Here is a 12,283-nt window from a genome sequence, read left to right as displayed (position 1 = left end):
GTGAATTCATTAAAGACCAGTGTGATTACAGTGAATGTCAAATGAATTAATAACAATGGGACCTTTAAGTGTTACCATTAATTTCACAGTGTGTTGCTGGTTTATACTTATGGGCTCTGAAGCTAAATGACACTCGACAGTTGCCCTAGTAGATTAACTGTGCATTAATAATCTATGGGTGGGCCAGCAATCTGGTGGGCACTTACATTTCATTGACACTTGGATACTAAAGATCATCTTAATTTCCAGTTTTCAGTCAGAAAAGTAATTTTAGCTTTAACATAGGCTCACTGTGTTATATTTCTTTTATATTTGATTAGAGTTCTGAAAGCAGCGTTAAGTTTTGGTATTTTAGGTCCACATTCAAAGTTAAGCTTGATTAAAGAGTTAAACCTTTCTTCAGGTTTGTTTTTTTTTCTGTATATAGCTCTTTCTCTGGGAAATATGCCAGGGATTTCTGCTTGCAAGTAGACATCCTGGTCTGTCAGGGCATTTATTTTGTAATCCCAAAGGTTTTTCTAATTCTAGAAATGTTCCACCCTGTCGTGGTTTGAGCCCAGCCGGTAACTCAGAACCACACAGCCGCTCGCTCACTCCCTCCCCCCCCCTTCTTCCTCCCCCCGCTCCCGGAGGGATGGGGAGGAGAATGGGAAGAATGTAACTCCCACGGGTTGAGATAAGAGCAGTCCCGCAACTAAGGTATAACACAAAACCACTACTGCTACCACCAATGATAATAACGATTAGTGAAATAACAAGGGGAGAGGATACAATTGCTCACCACCCGCCGACCGATACCCAGCCCGACCCGAGCAGTGATCTGGGCCTTCCGGGTAACTCCCCCCGGTTTATATACTGGGCATGACGTGCTGTGGTGTGGAATACCCCTTTGGCTAGTTTGGGTCAGGTGTCCTGTCTCTGCTTCCTCCCGGCTTCCCCTCCTCCCTGGCAAAGCATGAGACTGAGAAAGTCCTTGGTTGGAATAAACATTACTTAGCAACAACTAAAAACATCGGTGTTATCAGCGTTGTTCCCAGGCTGAAAGTTAAAAAACACAGCACTGCACCAGCTACTAAGCAGGAGAAAAATGACTGCTATAGCTGAACCCAGGACACACCCATTACTGGTTTGGCTCAGAAACATTTCTAGCATGTTATACATGCTCTCACATAATGGTGAGCAGATACTGCCAGTTTGTGATGATGTCACACAGAATATACACACATGCACACACATAAGTACACATGCAGAATTTGGACAGCATGTCCTGAGGCTGCATATGTGGGTATAAGAAAGTGAAGCCAGATCATCAATCAAAACTTTCTACATTTGAGATATTTATGATCTATACATTGTTGTGATTTCCCTTGTGTAAATAAAATATTTATCACATAACACTGGTAAATTGCAGGAGAAAACATACAGTCATATTTTGCACTTGCTGAAATCAAATACACATTCACAAATTCTCCATTCTTCACCTGCTGATGCTTTTTATGCTCCTATGTATTTACATTTGTGTTTGATTTAATAAATGGAGATAGTCACTTGTACAAGTTCATTCCAGAAAAAGCCAATAACAAAAAATACGTTTCAATTTCCGTGTTTTCCTCTGTGTGTATATATATATAAAAAATACGAATTCAGATTTATACATGAGCTGTAATTTTAAATTACATGAACACAGCTATATACCTTTAATGAAGGAATAACAGCAGTCACAAATAGGGAGGAAAAGGTGTGGGAGCTCCTTCACCCCTCCCTGTGCAAGTCAAGGAATGAGATGGGAGATCCCAGGCCAGACAGGAGTAGTGGGCTGAAACGTACATAGCCTGTGGCTGATGCTCCTGAGCCCCATCTGAAGCAGCACTACTGTCAGCAGGGCTGCCCACATCCCAGTATACCTAGCCGTAGGCAGAGATGTTGTTTTCTCCGTAAGCCAGATCTCTTGTTCTCTTGCCAAGCTTAAGGGAACCTGTCTTTGCTTCCCTCTACATTAGCAGCATTGCTTGAACTGTCTTGTTATGGAAAGAAATATATTAGGCAAGTTTTGTAGGCTGTAGTAAACTGACTAGTTCTATTAGACCCAGTAATAAAAGAGTCAACAGTGGGACTTAACAAATCACTGTACTGAAACCATTCTTATTAGAAATGTAACAGCTATGAGGTTTGAAACAGGCCTAAAAGTTTTTCTTCAAAAAGACTATCATAGAGCACTGAAATGAAAAATACTGACATTTGGCAGTTGTTATTTCAGGTAATCTAGGCATTCAAAATTGATACTGAGAACCTCAGGTGGTGCTTTTATTTGCTTGACTTGATCACTATAGGACTTCATTGAAAACCCATCTTTTTTAACATCTCTGACACTGCTCCAAAGCTCTCCATTCATAACATAGTGTCAACAGTAATCCCATAGAAGTAAAGTGGAAGCAATAAAAGCCTTTATTAAACTCATTATAAATATAGTATCTACTATGAGAGTGTTCTTGATGAATTCCAGATCTATTCATAGTGCCTCCAGCCTAATTTTGTTGTAGTTGACTGATGGATTTCACTTCACTTGGGAAAGCTCCTTCTTCTTAGTAGAGAAATCTGAAAGCGCAGTCTTCAGCCTGTGTGGTATTTCATGTATCTGTTACATAGAAGTTGGTTTTCCCCTTGGCACAGAGTAATGTTTTGATGGGAAGGGGTTGGGGAAATGAATTTTTCACCCATTCTATTATTTCATGCCACTTTTTTTACCATTTGGCTACCATCCACCTCCAGCCCCCCTGTTTATTAGCAACAGCTGTGTGCCCACATGGTCCCTGCACCACTGAGAGGGTGACAGGCTCTTTGGAAACTAAATATTGCTCTGTACTTGCTTAGAATATTAGAAGCAGTGGTGACTCTCTCTTCCTCCACAGCTGAGAGCAGTGGGGCAGTTCAACCTACCCAAGTTTAAGGCAAGCAGTGCAGAAGTACATTCCCAGTTTTTGTCTTATGTTACTTCTCTGGCAGGTCAGCTACCTTCGGCTGCCTGTCCTCTTTCAGAAAATAAGGACTTAACAAGTAAAATACCTGAAGTAATGACCAAGCCTAGTATCTGGCTAAGGGGTTTCCTCTGATGTTAGCAATTTGTAGCGCAGCAGTATCATGTATGTAGCTAGCAAAGACCTCATTTGGACCTCACCTGTTCATGGGGGTTTTCACTTTTGAAGATCAGCTGCATCCTCTGCATATAAGCACAAGCAATGCATTTATGTTGCATAATCTAAATTTCCTGGGGATTGGTGAGGGGACGGTTTCCAATTAAAAAAATACTGAATCGGAAGTACATGGATATCCTGAGCAGGGAGCTCAGAAGCACTCGGAAGTCACTAATTTTAGGCAAAGTTTTAGTTGTGAATGCTTTTTGACAGAGGAAGGGCCACAGTGCTATAAAGTCTTTCAGAGTTCTGGCCATAAGTCATTATTCCTTCTGCTTGCAATATGCTCTTAAAGAGAAAGAAAAAAAAAAAATCAGGAGGTTTTTCTTTCTTTTTTTTCCCTTTTTGCATTTTCTTTTTCCTAATAAAATCTTCAATTGATTTTTACTATTTGGAGTTTTCCCCTCACTGCTCCTCAACTTGGAATAGATAAGACTTCCATTGAGGTAAATAGTAAAAAAAGACAGAAATGGAAGCAAATCTTTGCCCAGGATACTGGAAAATGGTGATAATATTATCTGAAACATAACCAAGTTCAAAATTGATTTTTTTAAGATTTGAAAGAAGAATTGGGAAAATCCTCTGTTAAACCTTCTAGCTTGAGCAGTGTGAGATTATTCAGCACATTGAATTACTAGATTCTAGCAGAATGGATAAACTCAATAGACTGTGCATATGTTTTAGTCTTAATTTAAAATAAAAACAGTCCTCAGTTATCAAGGGGAGGGAATGGATTAGTATAAAATCTTCTGCTTAAGAAAGCAAGATACACAGAAGAAGCTTGCAGTTTTATTTTCAAGTGACTGAGTGAACTGGAGAAAGAGGAACCCAAACACAATAAACTACCATCTCCTACAGTCACAAGAACAGACATGTGCAGCTCTGTTAGAATCTGGATACTCACCAGGGATCTTACTGGCTCAATGCATCAAGAACAAATGTCTGTCAAGCTCCTACAAACTTTGCTTTCCCAAACAACTGCCATGTGCCAGAAATAACAGCATAAAGACACTATGAATCAAGCCCCAACATTGTGAGATTTAAAGATGTTTGTAGATCTAAATAAAAAAAAGCTTCCATTAAGTCTTTTCATTTCCTCAGTTGCCAAGGCAGGTCACAACAGCAGCAGAGTGATCAGTAATGCAAATTTAATCCTTTAGACTTTTGGCTTGATGATATTTTGCCATTAGAGGAAGTTCAGGTCAGATTCTGATTAATCAGAACACCTTGTCCTGTCCAGGAAGGCATTAAGCAGACTGACACGGGGCTCCACACTGTCACAGTGCACCCTCACTGCCAGTGTTTATTCCAATATTAAAAAGTTCCATGCCTGCTGCAGAGCAAGTATCATCATTAAGGTACTTAAAGAAGCTGTCTCTCTCCCTCCCTCTTCACTAAATGACTTAATGACATAAGCCTAACAATTCTTTGGGATTGCTTTAAGCTGAAGGGTGGAAGAGTGCTTTACTCACCCCTTAGACTGCCAGATTTCAATTCCCACAGACATCAGCTACACCCTCTTTGTAAGCCTGCGCACCAGGCAATCCATACAGAAGAACTGTGTCAAATGGTTAAATAAATAAATAATGTGCAGTGTGCCTGGAGCCAGAAATACTCTCCCCTTGCACCAGTGAGAAAGGTGATAGGAAAGGAAGCTTGTGCTCTGATGCTACTGCTAGTAATGAAAAAGGCAAGGACAGTAAGCTCGGCATCTATTGTCATCTAATATTACATCACAGCAGCTCATGATGTGGTGTTAAATATGTCTGAAATCTTATTTTTCTGAGCCTATTTACCAAGGCTTCCCAACACAGATGGAACCCTTTCTTCCTGCACATATTAATTCATTTGTTATTTATGCACTTCTGATCTTTGTGACATTTTGTCCTTTGGCCTGCTACCAAGTAATTTTTTATACATGTTCTGAGAAAAGGTGGCCCTTGCCCTGCAGTGAGCCTCACAAATCCCTGACACACACATATGCATTTTTTATTGTTCTCACATGTTGCTTAACAGTCTGCGTGATTCCCGCTTTGCAGCACAGCAGATGGGTTCCTGCATAGCAGTGAAACAGATGAGAAGTTCAAATCGATTGTTTTATCAACAATCAGTTGTAGATAAAAATCATTATAATGAAAGAAATTAATGGTGTTTGCAAACATGATGTTAATTAAAGAGCATAGCTTGGGCTTTTTTCCCTCCTTTTTTCCCCCTGCACACAATTTTTGTTACCCATGACATCTTTCATTATTGACTCATGCCCCAAAGAAAAGGCGATTAAAATCTGCTTTTGTTTGATGTAGTTTTTATTGAAGAAAGAAATAGATCTTTCTGAAGCTTCCTGGTGAGATGAAAGTCTAATTATCTCCACAAATGAAAGGAAAAGCTTTAATTAGGCCTGTGCTGAATTTGCGCACTGTGAATTTGTGCATTGTGATGGATGGAGCCCACATCTCCTCAGTGACTGCAGTTGAAATAATGAAGAAGGAGAAGAGGTAACCTGCTCCCATGATTCAGCTGGCAGAGCTGACTTGGAGGTACACCTGTGTTGTGAGAGCGTGCCCAGAGCAGCTGCCACAGGCCATGTTTCTGTGCAGTGCATTCAGCTGTTTTACAGCCTCCTCCTGAGCTTTGATCTCTTTTCAGACAGCAGGGGTCCTAACAAATCAAGCTTTTCATGTTTCACTCAGTTTCACTCTCTTTTGCTTCACCATTCATACTTGAACTCCAAAGAGGATGGATAAAATATTGTCTTTTTCTGAAGCAATTAACGATCAGCAGCGGACACGACTGAAGTGGGCATTTTCCCTTTTGTGAGGTGTTTTCAAGTTGACTGTGGGGTAGAGGCTGCAAAAGAATCAGAAATGGCATTTATTTATTTTGCCATTTCATTAATTCCCTATTTATGCTTTTGACAACCTTTGTGCATAACACTTCTTGTGCTATGCACTTCTTTTTTGCAGTGCTGTAGTGTCTACCCAGTTAGGAAAGGTGACATTCTAGGATAGTGTTAGACTGCTAATGGCCTCCAGGGAGAAATCTGAATTATGACAAATAATGCACTTTTCCAGATTTTATAACATTTCTAATCTATTTTTACCACGTTGCATGCAGCTTACTCTGTCTTCATGTAGTCCACCTGATAGCAGGAAGGTCAAACTACTACTTATTGACATCACTTGCAGCCAGTGTATTCTTCTTTGTGAGTCATAAAGCACCTTTGACATCAAGGGCAGTCAAGGAGATTACCTCCACACCTTTCTGGACAGGATAGCAGTAAAAACAGCAAAGAAGTAATTGAAGACAAAGTTAAATCAGCATCAGCAATCTAATGTTTTATTCTTTCTGTCAGTATATTCTGTGTTGTTTAGAATAGATTGCTTTAATTGTACCAGTCTCTGGAATTGAGGAGCTTAGCAGTCAACTGGAAACATGCAGAAAAAAAGGATATGGGATATATGAGAATGCATCCCCTGTTGATTTGTTTATTTAAGGAAAGGAAGCATCTGAAAAAAAAACAGCAGTGCTCTTTCAAAGCAAGCATCCTGGGAAGTCTTTTTGTAGGTAAATATACAGCATCTATAGAGCCTGAAATTGGTGGAAGCAAATGATGCAAATTCTGAGTAATTCAACAAAGTGATAATATGGATTTTAATTTAGTCTTTGTGAAAGAAATCTCTGCATTACAGTTTCCTTATAAACACAGCTTTATCCACTGTGATTCTAAAATTTTACACATTAACAAGGTACTCACAGGCTAAAATCTTACAAAGTATATTTTATTTGTTTAGAGACCTTAGTCTAAAATACTTTGATTTGTTCATTCCACTCTCCTCCTGCCCGCTCCTTTTCACAGTTTCTTTGTGTAGATTTGTCTCCTTTGTTTATGCCTTTGTAAGTATCTCCCTAGTGTTAGTACTGAGTTCACAGAGCTGAAGTCAAAAACCTGCCTTCTACAATATTCTAATCCTTAGGCCATGAGTGCCAACATCCAAGTCTGGTGGCCTACAATTACAAGGACAATGGCGAATGTATAAAGGTCCCAAAGCTCAATATAGGAGAAAAAAGCCAGGGGGAATGCTGTAACACTGGCACACAGGTCTGACCTAGGGGGCACAGCCAGGGGGGAAATGAGGAGGCAGTGGAATTCTTGTTAGACTGCTATGCAGAGATAAGGAGCAGATAGTAAATTAGGAACAAGCACGGCAAGAACACATCTGAATCAGACCCTCCAATTAACTGTTCTCTTTCCTTCTTTTAAGTTTGATTTCCTTTTAACCTTTTATTTTATTCTTTTGATCTCAGCATCTTTTTCTTTTTGTTCAAGTGAAGAGCAGTGGTGCAATCACAGAAGGTGATGAACAAAACCTGGAAATTTTCACATATGCTGTCACTCAGAACATGAGTCTGACCAAAATTCGAGACCTGGGACAATTTAAAATAAAAACTATTCTCTTTCTGACAGATGTGCCTCTATTGCTTCTTAGCTGTTGAGAATCTCAGCAGAAGATGATATGGGAGGCTTTGTATATGTGCACAAATATATGTATAGCAAAATGGAAGTTTATGAAAGCAAATAGGGTACAATGCAGGAGCAGTAGTATTTAGCTGGAAAACACAAGAACTGGCTACTGTCATTTAAAGAACCTTGTAACTTTCTCCTGCACACCTCTTACTTGGGCTAAGTCCAAGTTGGTACATGGTGATCTCCGAGAGCTTAGGGATAGGCAGAAAAATTCCCATGAAGGCCTTTCTGCAGGCGTATGAATGCATGAGAATCCTGTAATGCACTTCAGCATTAGTAACAGTAGTGTAGTTTCTATATATTCCCTATGGAAAGCTGTGGCAGCTCAGTCCTCCAAGGTACGAGCCACCCCAGTCTTGTGAAGTAAGTACTTTGAGGTGCTAAATCGCTGCCAGTCTTGTCAGCATTAAGAGAACTATTTGTTTTGAGTCACCCCTTTCTACACTTCCAGAGGTCTGTAGAAAGAAAAATACATTATAGATGTATTCTTCTATTAACCTGTGTTCTGCAAAGGCTTGAGGAGCTCTGAATTCCTGTGATGAGGCATGCAGAACACGTTGTTTGGGTTTTTTCTGAGAATGTTACTGGCTGGCTTGTACATGCTAAGACAGACAAATGGTGCTCTGAAATGATACAGTGTTTATGATTTTGAAGTTTCCAGATAGAGATAAACACAGATATGCTCACTTCACTATGAACACCTGCTAAGTTTTAGTTCTGGAATGTCTGAATGGGTATTTGTCCTTCTTCCACCTGTATTTTACAGAATCAGAATGGTTGAGGTTGAAAGGGCCCTCCAGAGGTCATCTAGTCCAAACCTCGAGCAGGATCACCTAGAGCAGGTTGCCCAGGACCATGTCCAGCTGGCTTTTGAATAACTCCAAGGATGGCGACTCCACAACCTCTCTGGGTACCTTGTGCCAGTAGTCAGTCACTCTCACAATAAGTGCTCCCTATGTTCAGATGAAGCATCGTGTGTTTCAGTCTGTGCTCGTTGCTTCTTGTCCTGATGCTGAGCACCACTGGAAAGAGCCTAGCCCCATCTTTGTACCCTTGCTTCAGATATTTATACACATTGGTGAGATCCCCACCCCGAGCCTTTCCTTCTCTCAGCCCAACTCTCAGCCCTTCCTCATATGAGAGATGTTCCAAACCCTTACACGTCTTCGTGGCTCTTTGTTGGACTTTGTCCAGTGTATTCATTTCCCTTTTGTGCTGAGGAGCCCAGAACTGGACACAGTACTCCACGTGTGGCCTCAGCAGTGCTACCTCACTGTCTGCTTATTCAGTCCACACTTCAACATCTTTTCTGTGAAGATCTTACGGGACAAAGTGTCAAAAGCCTTACCGAAGTCTAGGTAGACAATATCCGCTGCTCATCTAGCAGGGCAGTCATTTTGACATAGGAAATCAGTTATCAAGTTGGTCAAGTGTAACTTCCCCTTGGTGAAGCCATGCTGACTGCTTCTGATGATTTTCTTATTGTTCATGTGCCTGGAAATTGTTTCCAGGATTAGCTGCTCCACCACCTCTTCAGGGATTGAGGTGATGATGATTGCCTGGTACTCCTTCTTGCCCTTCTTGAAGATAGGAGTGACATTTACTTTCCTCTAGTCTTCAGGCACTTCTAATCTCTGTGATCGAAGATTATTGAGAGTGGTTTCACAATGACATCTGCCACCTCCCTCAGCAGTCATGGGTGCATCATATCAGGGCCCGCACCCATTTTGCTTAAGTATTGCCTGACCTGATCCTCTTCCACCAAGGGTGCATCTTGCTTGTTCCACATTTTCCCACTGGTGTCTGGGGCCTAGGATTCCTGAAGGTTGCTTGTAAAGACTGAGACAAAGAACGCACTCCGTGCCTCAGCCTCTTCTGTGCACTGTGTAACCTTGAGCAGCGGGCCCACATTTTTCTTAGGCTTCCGTTTGTCACCTACGTACTTATAGAAACCCTTCTTGTTGTCTTTGACATCCCTGGCCAGATTCAATTCCATTTGGAATTACTATATACTACTAAGACCATATATGCCAGGAAAACTTACAGAATGACTTACACAGAGTACTTTTACTTACTGGAGTGAAGAGGAAACAATGAAACATAACCAAAATTGTAAAATATATGTTAGTACTTTGAAAAGGGCAGGGGACAGGGACAGCTATGATCTTAGGGACTCAGCATCAAGCTGAAGTGTTTACGATTGTCGCAACTTCCTTGAAGCCAAGTGAATATTGTAGAAACTGTGGCATTTCAAAGTTGCCTTGGTCTGATAACTGTAAGATTAAAAGAACTGCAAAGGAATACAGCAGGTTTTCTTTACTTCTCCAGCAAATTATTAATTTACTTTCTCATTCTCTGAATAATATATTACAGACAAGTCGTTACTATTCTGGAGTTTGTAAGTCTATATTTATACATTATATAAATAATTTAAGACATATTTAGTTATAGGACATATTTAGTTATAAGATTTCCAGTACAAGATGGAACGCTACAAAGCTGTTTCTTTCATACTGAAAGAAAAAAGAATTAAGCTGAAACTAGAGAAAAACAAAGTCGAATTTTTTGTATATTGTTCTCTCAAGTTGTTTCCCATTTACACTTTATGCTCTGGCATATTCTAGATTACACAGGTAGGCATGTAAAAGTATGGCTCCAGGACCGCCAAGATTTAAAGATGTTGTTGAGCTTAATCTAAGCAGTAGGAAACACACCATATTGAAGTTTCTAGAGATTTTGTACTTCTGATAGTCACACTTCAAAGCACTCCTAGTTCAGGGTTTTCTAAGAAGCAGAAGGTACCCAATCTGGAATGAAAATAGCTTGTTACTGAATTCCAAATAAATGCTATAGATGTTCACCTCACATTACCCTGATATTTTGGTTCTATTGTCAATATTCTAACATGCTGTTATACTTGATCTTCTACTTGGTATGGAATTAGGCAAACTATTATTATTTTTTATTTGTTCACATTGTCATTACACAAGTAAATTTGGAGCTCAATGAAAAGTGAGATATCTCTGTTTTAGAAAGCCATAAAACTCTGTTCTAACTGAAAGTATTACCTTTATTAAGACCAAGTAAGGAAGTAGTTTTTTTCACTGTACCATTCATACAGAGAAAACCTTTAATCAATTGTCATTGTTCTCACAAGGCTAACAGGTTTCATAGACCTTAAAATTTTGGTGTTCAGAAGTTCACTGCACTGCCAATGTATGTAGGATTTGAAAACAAATTTTGAAGTCAACCCAAAGTTCCATTTTCTTGAGAACAGTCATTGCCTCTCAAATCCAAAAAACTGCCTAGAGATCTCCCATGTGTTATTAATATTTTATATAGCCCTTTTTTCTTCAACTATGTATTTTATCACAAATTATTTTTTTTAATAAGAATACCTAATACAGAAAACACACCTGTCCCACTAGTTTCAGCAGTTTTTAGGATTGAACAAATACAACCCACATCATTCCTCACGGCACTGTGATATTACAGAGAACTGGTTTCTTTCTCACACCCACCAGCTGCTGTATGAAAGCTGAAGGGCTTCTCAGAATTCCTTAACCTTATGTTGCCTTATTTGCAGTTCAGTTTCATGCCTGATTTTCCAGAATTTGCTTAACATTTTCAGAAGGACGTCATTCACCCACTAGTTGTAGCTAGATTTGGATTCTTAACTCTTCTGACAAGAGAAAGTGACATGATTCTCCATACCCACCAATGCGTTATATTGTCAGATGATAAATATTCTTCTCCTCAAAATATGATGGAAGAACTGAGTCCTCCCATCAACCAGAAAACTCTGAACCAAATTAAGAATGAACATGCTGGATGCTCTTTCACAGAGATAAAAAGTGGGACTAGCCATCTGGTACCTCTTGAGGCTCTTTAAACACAGAGAATTTTTGTTGGAGAAAGCATAGACATCTTCTGAAATCTTCTAAGGATCTGTTTGGGGTATTTTGTTGTGGGTTTGTTTTGGTTTTTAATGGTGTCGTGGTTTGAGCCCAGCCGGTAACTCAGAACCACACAGCTGCTCGCTCACTCCCCCCCCCCTTCTTCCTCCCCCCGCTCCCGGAGGGATGGGGAGGAGAATGGGAAGAATGTAACTCCCACGGGTTGAGATAAGAGCAGTCCCGCAACTAAGGTATAATACAAAACCACTACTGCTACCACCAATGATAATAACGATTAGTGAAATAACAAGGGGAGAGGATACAATTGCTCACCACCCGCCGATGGATACCCAGCCCGACCCGAGCAGTGATCTGGGCCTTCCGGGTAACTCCCCCCGGTTTATATACTGGGCATGATGTGCTGTGGTATGGAATACCCCTTTGGCTAGTTTGGGTCAGGTGTCCTGTCTCTGCTTCCGCCCGGCTTCCCCTCCTCCCTGGCAAAGCATGAGACTGAGAAAGTCCTTGGTTGGAATAAACATTACTTAGCAACAACTAAAAACATCGGTGTTATCAGCGTTGTTCCCAGGCTGAAAGTTAAAAAACACAGCACTGCACCAGCTACTAAGAAGGAGAAAAATGACTGCTATAGCTGAACCCAGGACAAATGG

The 12,283-nt window shown here is 40.3% G+C and overlaps 1 protein-coding gene across 10 annotated transcripts in view; it reads left to right on the top strand.

The window, feature by feature from the left end:
* TENM3 (teneurin transmembrane protein 3) overlaps nucleotides 1–12,283 on the top strand; it is an 817,612-nt gene that overhangs the window by 96,881 nt on the left and 708,448 nt on the right. The window lies entirely within an intron of this gene.

The sequence above is a fragment of the Strigops habroptila genome, chromosome 7 (genome assembly GCF_004027225.2).
Source record: "Strigops habroptila isolate Jane chromosome 7, bStrHab1.2.pri, whole genome shotgun sequence".
Lineage (NCBI taxonomy): Eukaryota > Metazoa > Chordata > Aves > Psittaciformes > Psittacidae > Strigops > Strigops habroptila.
Note: the sequence above shows the minus strand (reverse complement) of the source record. Positions and strands in the feature narration are given on the sequence as shown.